This window comes from Chinchilla lanigera, unplaced genomic scaffold, assembly GCF_000276665.1.
Source record: "Chinchilla lanigera isolate Chin_1 unplaced genomic scaffold, ChiLan1.0 scaffold00084, whole genome shotgun sequence".
NCBI lineage: Eukaryota > Metazoa > Chordata > Mammalia > Rodentia > Chinchillidae > Chinchilla > Chinchilla lanigera.
This window is the reverse complement of record NW_004955485.1, coordinates 8,590,339-8,605,104: the sequence shown is the minus strand read 5'-3', so window position 1 is coordinate 8,605,104 and position 14,766 is coordinate 8,590,339. Positions and strand designations below refer to the sequence as shown.

At 38.8% G+C, this 14,766-nt stretch overlaps 1 protein-coding gene across 10 annotated transcripts in view; it reads right to left on the bottom strand.

The window, feature by feature from the left end:
• The window catches only part of Fbxw4 (F-box and WD repeat domain containing 4), a gene marked incomplete at its 5' end in the record, with an annotated part of 103,581 nt that overhangs the window by 83,312 nt on the left and 5,503 nt on the right, over window positions 1-14,766 (bottom strand).

The window sequence follows — 14,766 nt, the reverse complement described above, 5'->3', positions numbered from 1 at the left end:
AACATGAAACCTAAAACTAGGAAGGTATTAGAAGAAATGAGATAAAAGCATCTCCCTGCCTAGGCAGTTAGGTAAAGTTTTCTTAGGACACAGAAAGCAATAACACAGAAGAAAAATCCAATAAATCAGACTTAATCCAAATTTAAAACTTATGCTTAACAAAATGAATACACAAACCATACTCTGGAAGAAAACAGCCACAAAATATATATCTGGCAAAGGATGTGTATCCTCTCTATATATATGTTTTTAAAGACCCATAAGGAACTTTTTTACTTTGGTTGTGGGAAAGCAAAATGGTACAGCCATTTTGGAGAAAAGTCTGGTAGTTCATTATAAATATAAGCACACACCTACTCTACAACCCAGGTAGAATAAAAACACATGTCTACAAAAGGACTTATGCAAGAATGTTCAAAGAAACTTTAGGCATAACAGCCAAAAGTTGTAAACATCTCCAGCATCCATCAACAGAAGAGTGGATAAATACACTGTGGTAAGTTCATACAATGGAATAATACTCAGCAATAAAAAGGAAAGAAGTACCAATAACACAGTAATGTAGATGAATCACAAAAACATGATATTGAATAAAAAAACAGCTTACACAGAGAATTCATATTGTATGATTTCATTCACACGAACTTGAGACAAGGGTTAACTAACCTATAATGTAAAAATCAGAATACCAATTACCACTAGAATGGAAAAGGAACTGACAGGGCAGGCACATGTAGAAACTTTCTGGCTTTTGTTCAGTCTCTAAATCTTGAAGAGTTTGGGGTACACAACACATATGCACTAGTTAAAAATGTATTAAATAGCCAGGCATGGTAGCACACGCCTATAATCCCAGCACTGGGAGACTAAGCCAGGAGGATCACCACAAGTTCGAGGCCAGCCTGGGCTACATAATCAGTTCAAGGCCAGTCTGAACTACCTAGTGAGACCCTGTCTCAAAAAAAAGAAAAGAAAAAGTATTAAATGATGTACTTAAAATGTGAGCATTTTGCCAGGTATAGTGGTACACACCTATAATCCCAGCATTCTAGGCAGCTGAGGCAGAAGAATCACCAGTATGAGCTTAATCTGGACAACTTAGTAAGACCCTATTTCAAAATTTAAAAAAAAAAATTTAAGGGATGGGGTTGTAGCTTAGTACAAAGACCTCAGGTACAATCCCCACTACCCCCTCCAAAAAAAGAGCATTTACTCAAATATGAATTCACTATACATTTTTCTTTAAAAACATAATATATTTTAATCAGTGATACGCAAGCATGTTGAAATATTTAGGGTTAAAGTATACTGGCTGGTATCTGTAACTTACTTTGAAATGTATGGTTAAGCAAATAACTCTAGAAGCTAGGGGCTAAGTATAAGAATGTTCACTGCAAAATTCATTCAATTTTCTATTTATTTTAATTTTTTTGCTTAAAATAATGTTGGCTAAGGAGTGTAAACAGTATTTCTTGGGTAAGAAAGGCAATGGCCACAAGTGTCAACCTGGCACAGTGGCAGTGAGATGGTGCCACTTAGGGTTGGCTATGTAGGGAAAAGAGTTGAAAGCCTTTTCAGAGTACACTTTTGGATAGAACTTTGAAATCATGGGCAAGAATTTGAAAATTCCATTTTAGGCTGCCCATAACGCCCCTCTATCTTCTTGCCTTGCTCTGCTGGACGATATAAGGTACATTGTTTCAGATAGAGTGATAACTGCACTGTCAAATCAAACTGCAAGTTCTCTACCTAAGGAGAGACACACATTTCTCCCATCTTCCACTTATACCATCACACTCACCACCTTCTACTGAAAGCTGGGAATTCTTGCTTTCAAGATTTTAATAAATACAGTTAGAAGGAATGGTTTTGGCAGCCAGAAAGATACCTAATCCATTTCTAGATAAACAGTTTTCTGCCTTCTGGCCTTATTTTATTTATTTGCATTGAATAATTATTTTTGGTTACTAAAATAAAACACAGGTAAAAAAAAATACATAGTATGAAATGTTAACAATACAAAAGCCAAGATTCTCTCTCCTCTTCTCTAGAGGCATGCACACGTGTGTGTGTGTGTGTGTGTGTGTGTGTGTGTGTGTGTGTGTGTGTACTGGTGCGTGTGAATATTCCTATATATATTCCTCACCTCCTCCCCTTTGCAGTACTGGGAATTGACCCCAGGGCCCTCACACTGAGCTACAGCCCCAGCATTTTGTTTATTTTTTATTTTGAGACAGGGTTTCACTAAGTCACTAACCTGCCCAGGCTGGGTTAGAGCTTGTAATCCTCCTGCCTCAGCCTCGCAGAGTGCTAGGATTACAGGCATGGGTCACCACATCTGGCTTCTCCACTTAATTTTTTAAAAATAGCATACTATTCCACTCACTGCTTTCTTCATTTTACCATACATTTTAAGAATCAGTTATTATACACTCCTTAGCAATAAATTTAGATCCATCTCATTCTCTTTAATAGTTGTTCAGAACTCCATTATGTGACTCTACTATATCCTCTCATAATTTATTTAGCAGTCATCTACTTACTGATATTTACACTGTTTCCAGGCAAGCGCTTGCACCATTGAGCTATATCCCCAGCCCTTACACTGTTTCCTGACTTTTGCCATTACAACAATGTTGGAATAACTGCCTTTATACCTTTATTCACATGCAGAGAAAAAATATTAGAAGTGGTATTGAACAGGTGAAAGGAAACGGCACATCTATAATTCTGGTAGATATGTTACTGACAAATCATCAGGATGATAAACCAATTTTCACTTCAAACAGCGAGTTTCAGTGTTTATTTCTAAGTATCTTTGATTTTCATTTAAAAAAAAAACTTTTTAAAGTTTGGAATAACTTTAGATTTCAAAAAAAGTAGCAAATAGTGTACAGAGAGTTCTTATATACTCTTCACTGAGTTTCCCCTGATGTGTACATCTTATATAACTACAACACATTACTAAAGTATTAACAGACAAATTTTATTCAGAGTTCACCCATTTCTCCACTGATGTCTTTTTCTGACCCAGGATCCAGTCTAGGATCCCATATCATCACGTGCCCTGAGTCCCCTCTAACCTATAGGTATTTCCCCTCTTTATTATCCATCTTGACACTTAAAAAAATTTTTTTTCCCTCCCTACAGTGTTGGAGATCAAACTCAGGGCCTCAGGCATGCTAGGCAAGCATTCTACCACTGAACTACCTCCACAGCTCTAAATTTTCTGTTTATCTTTGCAATTCTAAGAAGTAAAATATGCTTCCTCTCTGTTGTGTAAATGTGTATTTTTTAATTATGAAAGACAATATCGGATCATATATTTAAAAACTGTTAGTAGGAGGTCCATGTACAGCTCAGTGGTAGTGTTTGCCTAGCATGCATGAGGGCCCAGGTTCAATTCCCAGAACCACAATAAACAAAATTTTAAAAGCCATTAGTATTTCTTCTGTGAAACACTTCTTCATTCTTTTTGCCCCAACTTCCCATTAGATTGGTGTATTAATCTTTTTAGTTTATAGAGGTACTTTATGTAGATGGTTGTAAGCTTTTCTCTATTTGATCACTTTTTTCACATTATTTTGTCCATGCAGACATTTAAAAGTTTTGTATCTATGATTTCATGTCTATCTTTTGAAACACTTCACACAGTATGAATGATCAGGAAAGGTTTTGCTGCTGTAATTTGCTTGCTAAAATGTATTTCATTTCAAACTTTACTACTGAAACTCTTCTCAATATACTGACTTTAGTTCATACAAATGAATACTATTTTAAAATGGTATAGAATATAATTTCTCTGCACCATGATTCTAAATGTAGTTCACTTAACCAACATTTAATATGGTTCTCTTGCAACCCAGAACTCACTGTGCAGTGTGAGGTTTGATATATTTAGGAATACTGCTGCAGGCACAGCGGTGCATACCCGTGATGCTGGCATTCCTGCAGGGGAGGTAAAGGGAATGAAAGTTTTACGTCAGCCTGGACTACACAGTGAGACTCTGCCTCACAAAACAAAACAAAAAAATATGATACCAAATATAGATTAAAGTGATGAGAGGAATTAAGGTTGATTCCAGACTAAAGAGTTGTTAATTAGAGAGTGCAGGACATGAGCAAAATCTCAGCTCTGTAGATTCAGTATTCCCATTTTCATGTTGGGATACATGAAGATAACTTTTTCTCCCTCTTTCTTAACGGCTTCTATATTGAACATGGGGCCTGGAGTTGGAGATACGTCTTACTGTGTTTGGATCATGTTTAAATGTAATAAGTAGTAACATCAGATTAAAACTTCCACAGGTTTTAATAAAAAAAAAAAAGAAACTGTCTCTGATTTTTTTAAACCTAGACTTAGAATCATTTTTTATTTAGTTTGACTGATTGGAGACAGGGTCTTATTACATAGCCCAGGCTGTCCTTGAACACACAATCCCCTTATCTCAACCTCTTGAGTGCTGGGATCACAGGTATGCACCATCATGCTCTGCTGTCTCTGATTTTTAAAAAGCCAGAATTATCCATACTAATATGAACTCAGTATGTAATAAACCAAGAAAAATTTTAACCTAAGGAAAAAAAATCACTACTTAATTAGTGCGTATTTCTGACTTTGTTAGAAGGGCTGGAAAACTGGAAAAAGAATATACATGCTTAGAAAGAACACTGAAATGATATATATTAACAGTTAACTTAATAACAGTGGATAGCCCACTTTGGATGTCTATATTATTCTTTGTGCTTTTACGTATTCCCTAATTTTTCCATAATATAATATTGAATAAGAGAAAAATATTCCTTAAAATAATAGGGGTTGAAGGTTTAGCTAAACACAGGTTTAGCATGTATCTGGGGTTCTAGGTTCAATTCCCAGCACCAAATAACAACAGTAATGACAACAGTAAAATGTTGATAAAACTGGACGTCTATCAATAAAGCAAAAAAGAAAACCTATTTTTTTTTCTTTTTTTGAGACAGGGTCTCACTATATGGCCTTGGCTGGCCTCAAACTCACAACAAACCTTCTGTCTCAACCTCCCAAGGGCTGGGATTACAGGTGTGTGCCACCACACCTGGCGTCTAAAAACTGATTCAGATGGCTACTTCATACAATATTATTAAATTCAAAAAGAAAGTTTTTGAATTTAATTTAACCAATTTTGAAGTTAATTTAATCAGCCAACCTTAGTGATGCACATCTATAATAAACACCAGCACTTTAGAGACACTGAGGCAAGCCTGTCTCAAACTCAAATATTGTTGTATATTTGTTTATCTGACAAGGTCTCACTATGTAGTTCAGGTTGGCCTTGAACTCATTCTGTAGGCCAGGCAGCCTGCAGGTGTGCAGTACCACTCCAGGCCTCAAAGCAAAAACAAAAATTTAAAGGACTGGGGATTATAGATTAGTGGTAGAGTACCCCCAGGTTCAATCCCCAGTACCACAAAAAAAAATTAACTAGACAAAAATGAAACATAAACATATTCCAATAAAGAAGAGAGATCATTAAGCAATTATACAAACAATAAAAATATATCAATTATAAAGCACTCAAGTTTGATTCCATTAAATTTGAAATATTACAGAGGCTAAAAAACATTAAAATAAAAGCAACGGAGTACAGAGAAAAAAACAACATTATGGATACAAAATTTATCTCTAAAACATTTAGGGGACTGGTAAAAACCTAACAAGATAATACACTGAGCTAGGCCTGGTGGCTCACCATCACAGTTCAGGTACTCAGGAAGCTGGGGCAGAAGATCACAGTCTAGAGGCCATCCTGTACAGCATGACCCTGTCTCAAAGTTTAAAAAGGGGTGGGGTGTAGCTCATTAATATAGTACTTGCCTCAAAGGCACGAGGCCCTAGGTTCAATTTCTAATGTTGAAAAAAATAAATAGAATGCCTTGTCTCCAGTGTCCTCTCATCCATGTCCTATCAAGGCTGAGAACAGTTATACAGTGTTCAAGCAACGAAATGCTGGGAGAAACATCCCACAACACTACTTTAAAGATGTATACCTGAAAGCAAAGTACTGTACTGATGCACATCAATTAAATGGAAAAACTTGACTAGCTTTGGCTTTAAAGGTTTTATATTGCTGGTAGTACACTCAACTGATATAATCTTTAAGAAAGGAATTCTAAGACAAAAGTCATTAAATGATAGCTCCTGATGTGTAATTCTCACTTTAGACACTATTTCACAAAGAAATAATTCAAAAGAAAAAAAAATATATATATATATATATGATTTTGGTTTTTTTTTTTTTTTTTTTTGAGACATGGTTCTTGCTACATAGCTCAGCTATCTTAGCCTCCCGAATGCTAGGATTATAGGCATGTGCCAACATGACTGGCCAAAAAAAAAAAAAAAGTACTTTTATAAAGATATTTATAGCTGCAGCTATATATTAGACCTAAAATCTGTAAACAACCCTAATACCTGTCTATGGGGAAGAAAAGTACACTAATGTAATGAAATGTATCACCACTAGAAATGATAAATATGAAGAACACAAAACATTTTGCAAACAGCTACTGTATAGCAAGTAATGGTAATTTTTTAAAAATGAAGGCAAATTTATAAAAACAAAATGAGACACTATAAAAATTATGTTTCCACAAGTAACAAGTCAGGAGATGTAAATAAATAGTACTTTAGGATGTAAGCAATTTTAAAAAAATATATCACACAGTTGTTGATAGTTATGTATACTTTCCTTTAAAATAGATTAAGTAGTTATAGAAAAGCACAAAAGGGCCAGGCATGGTGGTGCATGTCTGTAATCCCAGTACTCAGGAGGCTGAGGCAGGAGGACTGTTGTGAGTTGAAGACCAACCTGGGCTACATGGTGAGTTCAAGGCCAGTTTGAACTACACAGTAAGACCCTGTCTCAAAAAAAACAAACACAGAATCCCCGCCCCCAGAAAAAAAAAACAGCAAAAAGAAAAGCACAGAAGAAAGACTCAGGAAATTGGAATCTGTATTCTAGTTGTATGTCACACACCTCCAGGTAACCAACTTCTCTAATTGTCCGTTTCTTCACCGATGAAATGAAAATAATATCTCACACCATCATGGTATTTTAAAGACAACATGCTGACCAGGCACAGTGGTACACAACTGTAATCCCAGGTACTAAGAAAGCTGAGACAGGAGGCCAGCGTGGACAACTTAGAAAGACCCTGCCTCAGAATTTTTTTTAAAAATTTAAAGGTGTGAGGATATAGTTCATTTGTAGAGTATTTGCCTAGTATGTGAGAGGCCCTGGGTCTGATCCCTAGTGCTAGAAACACAAAAGCAAGAACAAATACAGCATGTTATAAATCACTACAAAAAGGTTATTTTTACATAAATAAAACATAGGTGCTGCGAAAACTGGCTATCTACATGCAGAAGACTGAATCTAAACCCAGATCTTTCACCATGCACTAAACCAAACAAAAATGGATTTAACATCTAAATGTTAAAACAGAAACAATCTGCTGGAAGATAAAATAAGTAAAACTCTTGAAGACACAGACATAGGCAAGGATTTTCTAAACAGAACACTAATTGAACAAGAAATATCCTCACAAATCAACAAATGGGATATCAAACTAAAAACCTTCTGCACAGAAAAATAAGCAACAGAGTGAAGGTACAACCTACAGAATGGGAAAAGAAATTTGCCAGCTGCTCCTCAGATAGGGGACTAACACCTAGAATATACAAGGAACTAAAAAAAAAAAAAAGTATCCCTCAAATAAAAGACCCAATGAAAAAATGGGCAACTGAAATTAACAGATACTTCTCAGAAGTACAAATGGCCAAGAGGTAAGTGGAAAAATGTTCAACGTCTCTGGCAACTAGAGAAAATGCAAATTAAAACAACACTGACACCAGGTGTGATACCACACATCTGTAATCCCAACATTCAGAAAGCTGAGGTAGGAGTATCACACCAAGTTCAAGACCAGCTTGGCCTACACAGTAAGTTCAAGGCCAGCTTTAACTACAAAGAAAGACCTTGTCTAAAAAAAACAAAAACAAAAACAAAGAAACAACACAAAGATTCTATCTTTCTCCCGAAAGAAAGGCTATCATCAAGAAATCAAATAGTAACAAACAGTGATGAGTGGAGGGGGGGCGGTACAAGCAGCCTTGCCCATGAACAGATGAATGGATAAAGAAAATGTGGTATTTATACACAATAGAGTACTACTCTGGCATAAAGTATAAACTTGAGTCATTTGTAGGAAAATGGATGCACCTTGAGAACATAATGTTAAGAGAAATAAATCAGACACTCAAGCTTGAATATTGCATAGTTTCTCTTATATGAAAAACTCAAGATATAAATACAGAGCAAAATAAAAGATAGATAATAAGAAGTAGGGAGATGGATCTTTTGAAAATGGGAAAGGAACGAAGAGATGAAGGGGGAGGAGGAAAGGGGATTAAAAAAGGAATTAAGATGTGTTACGTATATGTGCACCAACTCCCCACAAGAGATGTGATCATTATTACTACACAAAAGTACTAAATAAAAAATAACAATTGAGAAAAAATACATATGTAGTAGTTAATATCCATGAATGGTGTCACCAGTAAAGCTAGGTGAATAATCATTTATTTTTTTCTCATTAATTTACTTATAACTTCTAGAAATTGCTCCTCTATTATCAAGCATTTAATCTTTCAGGCTGAATGGTTAGGACTGGATATACACAGGGACACAGGGGTTTGGTTTGGTTTCTACAACCCTGAGGACTGAACCCAGGGCCTTGCATGTGCTAGGCAATCACTCTACCCACAAACCACACATCCCAGGCAAGGACTGAATAAGTACAGATCAAAGCTAAACTCTTTTACTGAACTGTCCCATTCGGTGAATGTGGCCCTGGTTTCAGCCTGCACTACCAGATGGAAGAACTGAAGACAGGAAGAGTTAACAGGATGGACCAAAAGAACTGACCTCTAAACGGAAAAGAATAGACTACCCTGCTACCTCTAACTGCAAATCCCTCCTAGTTACAAAGAGCAGTCATTTCTAGTTACACATCTTCTCTTGAGTTAGGTCTAAACTAAGGATGACAGTAAAACTAAAAATGGAACATTCTAGATCATAGCAGGAAGAAAACAAAGGGGAAAGAATGGACATATTTCCTGCAGAAGGATAAGGACATTTCTTTCTCCTCAGTCACTTAACTGCCATTTGGTGACACTTCATTAAGGGTCAAAGCACTCCCCTGAGGGCCTGATCACAGCAGCAGGAAACTTTCAAAGTTGAACTTTAGAAGCTGCTACCAAACAGCAGGTGCAGGCATCCTCTCCCAAGGTGAATGCCACTTGGCTGCAGTACCTCAAATCAAATTCTGACTTCAATTGTTCCATTTGGTTTGACTTGAGAAAGTTACCACTTTGTTAAAAGCATCTTAACAATTCAACTATTTCATCCCTTGTCCAGTCATCTTTGAGGGTCACTTCCCCCAGCTGACAGCCAAACTATATATTTTTATTGGCTTCAGCACATGAAGAATCAGGAACTTTTCTTAAAAATCTGCTTTCTCTGTAAACACATATCTCCCTATGAGGACTCACATTTGTCCAGTTGAAGTGGTCAGCAGAACCAGACAGCAGAAGAAAAGTGCCTGAGAAGACAGCAGCCAGTGCTCCTTGGAAGCCTACAGACGCACACCCTCACCTCTGCAACAGCCTCTGGCCATCCACTTCGCCGCGTCATTGATGTAAAATGAGGGTGCTCCCCTCAAAACAAATGATTAGTGCCCTGTAAACAAATTCTCCACGGCTGTTTAAGCACAGAGGAACCTCTAACCTGGCCCATGGGCCTGGCCAAACTGCTGTTTTCCCAGCCCTCCTTCTCTTGCCTCAGGCTCATTTTTCCACTTCGCTCACTTCCTCTCAGCTTTCCAGCACTTAGTCACCATTGGAGTCTGACTGCATTCCTGGGTCCATGGCCTCTTTTAAACAAGAACAATACAACATGTACCCACGGTAAACTATCTGGCCCCTTGGACCCTTGGCAAGTGAGTCCAAAGAACAGAAATCAATCTAGATGGTTGTGTTAGGATGCCCTTTCATCTCCCCTCTCCTCATCACACCCCAAATGACAAGCAAATAAATCAACCTGATCTGAAGAATGATGGTTGGGCAAAGGGGGAGAAATATGAGTGTATCTGAGAGTATATCCAATCCACAGAATCTCTTAGATCAGAAAACTCCCAGAGCCCAGATCAGCGTCTCTCTCTGCTCATCCTTGAGCCCAACCCCCCCTTGATGTCATAGATACTGCTTAACTGTATGACTGGCACAGCAGCCATAAGCCAAGCCCCCTGCTGACTTGCAAGCAGGGAAGGAGGTACAGGTACAGTACCAGATCCTGTCCAAGGGCATGGTGCCATGCAGAATGATGCTTAGGGGCTTGGGATTTTAATTTCTTTATTTCTTCAATCTTCTTCCTCTCCAGAAAGCAGATTTAGACACTTCTTGCATGTACCCACCAGTTCTCCCAACACTAAGAAGCTGACTTTAGAATAAAAGTGTTTAAGAAACCAAAGAGAAGAAACTTCTAACTCATCATTTATATTTGCATTAGCCTCAGCTGCAGAGGTCTATAATTAAGGTATCTCCGCCCAAAAAAATCAATGAAAAATCATTAAATCATGTTACACTGCTAACCCTTCTGCCAAACAATAGGAAATAGAGTGAAGATTGTAGGAAACACACCAGCATGACAGCAGGACCATGCACAGGAGAACACAAAGCTGAGAGGGTTGATCTACACCTCCCTGATTGGCCCCAAATGCCAACCCACTTTATCCACCAACCTCACACTCCATGTTCACTATGCAACCAAATGCCAGCTGAGCCTCTTTTCTACATTCATCCCTATACCATACCTTCCCTTACAGGACCAGCACCAGTCTACCTTGTCCCTGAAAATGCTTACTTCCTTCTTCTAGGGACTTCAAATTCAGCCATTCTTCAAGATCAGCTAACATCTTACTTCTTGACTTCTCCAAATATTCCCCTCTGTGACATCTGAGCACTTTCACTGAAGCTACCATAAACTTAGGCATTGCCAGCTTTCACAGCTAAACATCTTATTTGTCCAATTAGTCATAAATTTCACAAGATCAAATCCTAAACCTTTGAGTGCTTCTAAAAATGGTGTACCAGGAGCCCTAAATACATGTGCCACCAGACTTTAAACAATTTATAGAATTTATTTTCTCATTCAACGATCAACACTTTTACAGAGATTTCTGGTAGCTACTAAGACACAATGCGACCCATGATACAATTTGCTGCAAATAAGAGCAAGTCTGCATATTCAGAAGATTATTATGAACTTTATCTCACAGGATATAAGAGAACAAGGTCAGGCCACTAAACAGTTCCATTGAAACATCAACATACCCAAAGGAGAACAAGTAAAGAGCATAAAGAATCACAGGCAGAGTTTTCAATTTTCTGAAACACTTCTCCTCCCTGGGGCACCAAATTGCCCATTGTAGGTTCAAACTTGAGAACCTCCTGCCTCAGCCACCCAGAGTGCTGGGATTACAGGCATCCACTACTATGCCTAGCCAAAACTTGCTTTAAAAAAAAGGACTTTCACCTTTAATGTACTATTAAATTCTAACATCATATAAAACCATGTCTCAGACACAAGAAATAAGAACCACAGTCCTAGCAGAATAGATATTTCAATAGATACCACTTAAGAACTGTGTAAGCAAGAACAGCTTAAGCTTAAGTAACAGTTCTCAAAAGTACGGTTCTTTATTTGGCAAGTCACACTTCCAACAATACCTGTAGCTTCAATGGCTCTTCCTAAAAATGTATAGTATAATATACCACATATCCAAGACTGAAGCCTCCAAATCATGCCACAGAGACTCACAGAGAAAAATCTAAGCAGGAAAGTACCTTAAGGCATCTACTCGTCAAAGCTGAGCACTTTTAGCAGCTTTGGGCAGAACCCTGGTTCTCTGTGTGTGAGTTTAGGATTTAAGAGTTGGGCCATGTTCACACCTGTGTCCTCCTGCTACTGGCTGGATTCTGCAATTTGCACGGCATTTGACCAGTGTGTGTGTGTTCTGCAAGATGTTAAGAAATATTAAGCAGGGGGAAAAACAGTTATGGCCAAAACATTTGGGACAATGCTGGCTGAAACATGGGACTCCTTAGTGCCTTTAATTTACCAATAGGCATTGTGATTCCCCAAGAGAGGGGCTGTGGTGCAGAGCGTTTTCCACACTTACTGTATTACAGGATTAATTATTCAAGAATCATACAACTTTCAGAAAGGTTGATCTAGCACTTTCTGATAATAAACAACCTCAGGAAAGATGCCACTATTATTTTGTGAACAGGCTCCCCTTCTGAGCCATGAATTAAGCACTAGCAGACTCAGAGGTAGACTTTGTTCTCTTACCTTCAAAATGACTTTTTCCCCAGACTCCCCAGCTGAAAAGTGAGGAATAATTACACTGCTCTGCTTCCCAGGGTTGCTTTTTATTGTTTTTAATCCTGAAGCTGAGTTTCATATTAATCACCAAAACAGGTTCTAAACCCAGTGGCCAGACTTCAAAATCCCTGGTGTCCTCTCAGCCTGGATGAAAGGATGGAGAACATGAACCAGACACCACCTAGCCAGTTTTCACATCTCCAGTTTCTAGGTCACTATGACAGTCAAACTGTAGCCAAAACAAGGGATGCAGGAGTCGTCCTCCCAGCCACCAACTTCTGGAGGATGCCCCCTCTGAGCACACAGTGCCCAGGTCTGAATCCTGATTCACTTTTTTTTTTAAATACAGACTTTCTAAAGGAAAACTGAAAGAAATGCCAGGTCAAGGCAGGAACTCCAGGGAAGGAAGAAAAAGAAGTATTCAGCGACGATTGCCTTTTCTCTAAAGAGAGGAATTCATTACAGTTAGTGAGCAGGGGAAATATCATTCCTTTCAGTGGAAAAGCTTTCCAGGAAAAGTATCTCAATGTATTTACTATAAAACAATTTAATTTCCCTGTCCCATCACCTGCCACCCCATCCCCACCTCCCCCCAAAACCCACAGATTGTGGATTTCCTCTCATTCTTGGCAGAGTTACCAGAAGAAATATAATACCCCCTTCGGACTGCTCCCAACAGCTGCTGGAACAAGAGGGGGAAGCTGAGGTATCCCTCCAAAGCTGCCTCTAAAAATGACCATTCCCCTTTCCAAACCACACAGCCAGGGATCATTAAGACTTCTCTTTATCACCTTCTTAAAGCAGGGGGAGACCACAAAAGCAAGTGTCCCAGTCCAAAATACTTGTCTCCAGCCCATCTATTCTCCTTGGTTTCTCAAGCTGAAACTTCTGTACAGTAAGTTATTGCTCTATTTCTTGCCTAGCATACACTTTAGAATCAATCCTCTAATTCACAAGGCTAGTAATTTTTATTTGTTTCTTTTGTTTGTTTGTTTTATTTTGGGGGGTTTTTTTGAGAGAGGGTCTTGGTATGTAGTTCAGACTGGCCTTGAACTCACCATGTAGCTCAGGCTGGCCTTGAATTCACTGCAATCCTCCTGCCTCTGCCTCCTGAGTGCTAAGATCACAGGCCTATACCACCATACTTGGCTATTTGCTCATTTAATCTACCACTTCAAGATGGTATTTCTTATTAAACTCCTGTTTTATTGAATTTCCTTGTCTCTGCCCACCTGTCCCAACACCATCTACTTCTGTATACACAAATCCCCTTCAGGTCAAGAGACTTCAAAGAAATCTAGGAATAAATTCTCCATGTCTCTATGGTACCCCAGCCCTTCATCCCTTGTTCAGTACCATCCTATACTAACACTGTACCCTTCAACTCTATCTACAAAAGCCCATCACAGGGCCACAGAAACCCAGAAAGCCTTCAGTCCCCCAGCTGAGACCACCAACAAAGAAGTTCATGAATGTCAGCCAGGGGCAGAGGCAGTATCTCTCTTTGCCAGGGAGAAAATGGACATTTCCCAAAGGTGACGGCTGGGTTTGAGTGAAGACCGTGAAAACTGTACAAAAGCCAGGGGAGAAAATATAATGCAAGGAATGATTTGGAATCAGGAGCAGGAGAAGGCGGAGGGATGAACTGGCTGACCCCAAATGTCTTTTCCATCTCTAACTCCTATGATTCTTTGACCTCCAATTTTGTGCTGTGGACAAGGAATGGAAAGTCAACAGACGTGGTGATGTTTTGAAAGAGCCTGGCAGTCTGCTCTTGTCATTTAGTGGCCTTTCCATGTATTTTTTAAGGTGTCTCTAAGCCCCGTCTTCATTTCACAGTTGTCACCTTTCTCAGCAACTTGAGCTCATGTCAAATACCAAAAAAGAAGGACAAAAAGAAAGAATGTGCTGGCAATTAATTGTGGGCTAAAGAGGGGCAGGCACAGGGGCCCATTGGGTGGCCCAAACTTCCAGGGAGGGCAATGTGGACAGTTTGGAGAAAATGAAGAACTTAAAGTTGAGACATGGCATCTAACCCTCTAATGAGAGGTCAATTCTTTCTCCAGATAGTCTCATACTCAGTTTTAGATACAACTCAAGTAGTCACATAATTTAGGATTTACACACATATTTAGGTGGGGAGGGGGGTCTTGCTATGTAGCTCAGGCTGTTCCCAAACTCACAATCCTCCTGCCTCAGCCTCCCAAGTGCTGGTATTACAGGTGTGTGCCACAAACCCTGGCTCTCACACTCTCTCTCTCTCTCTCTCTCTCTCTCT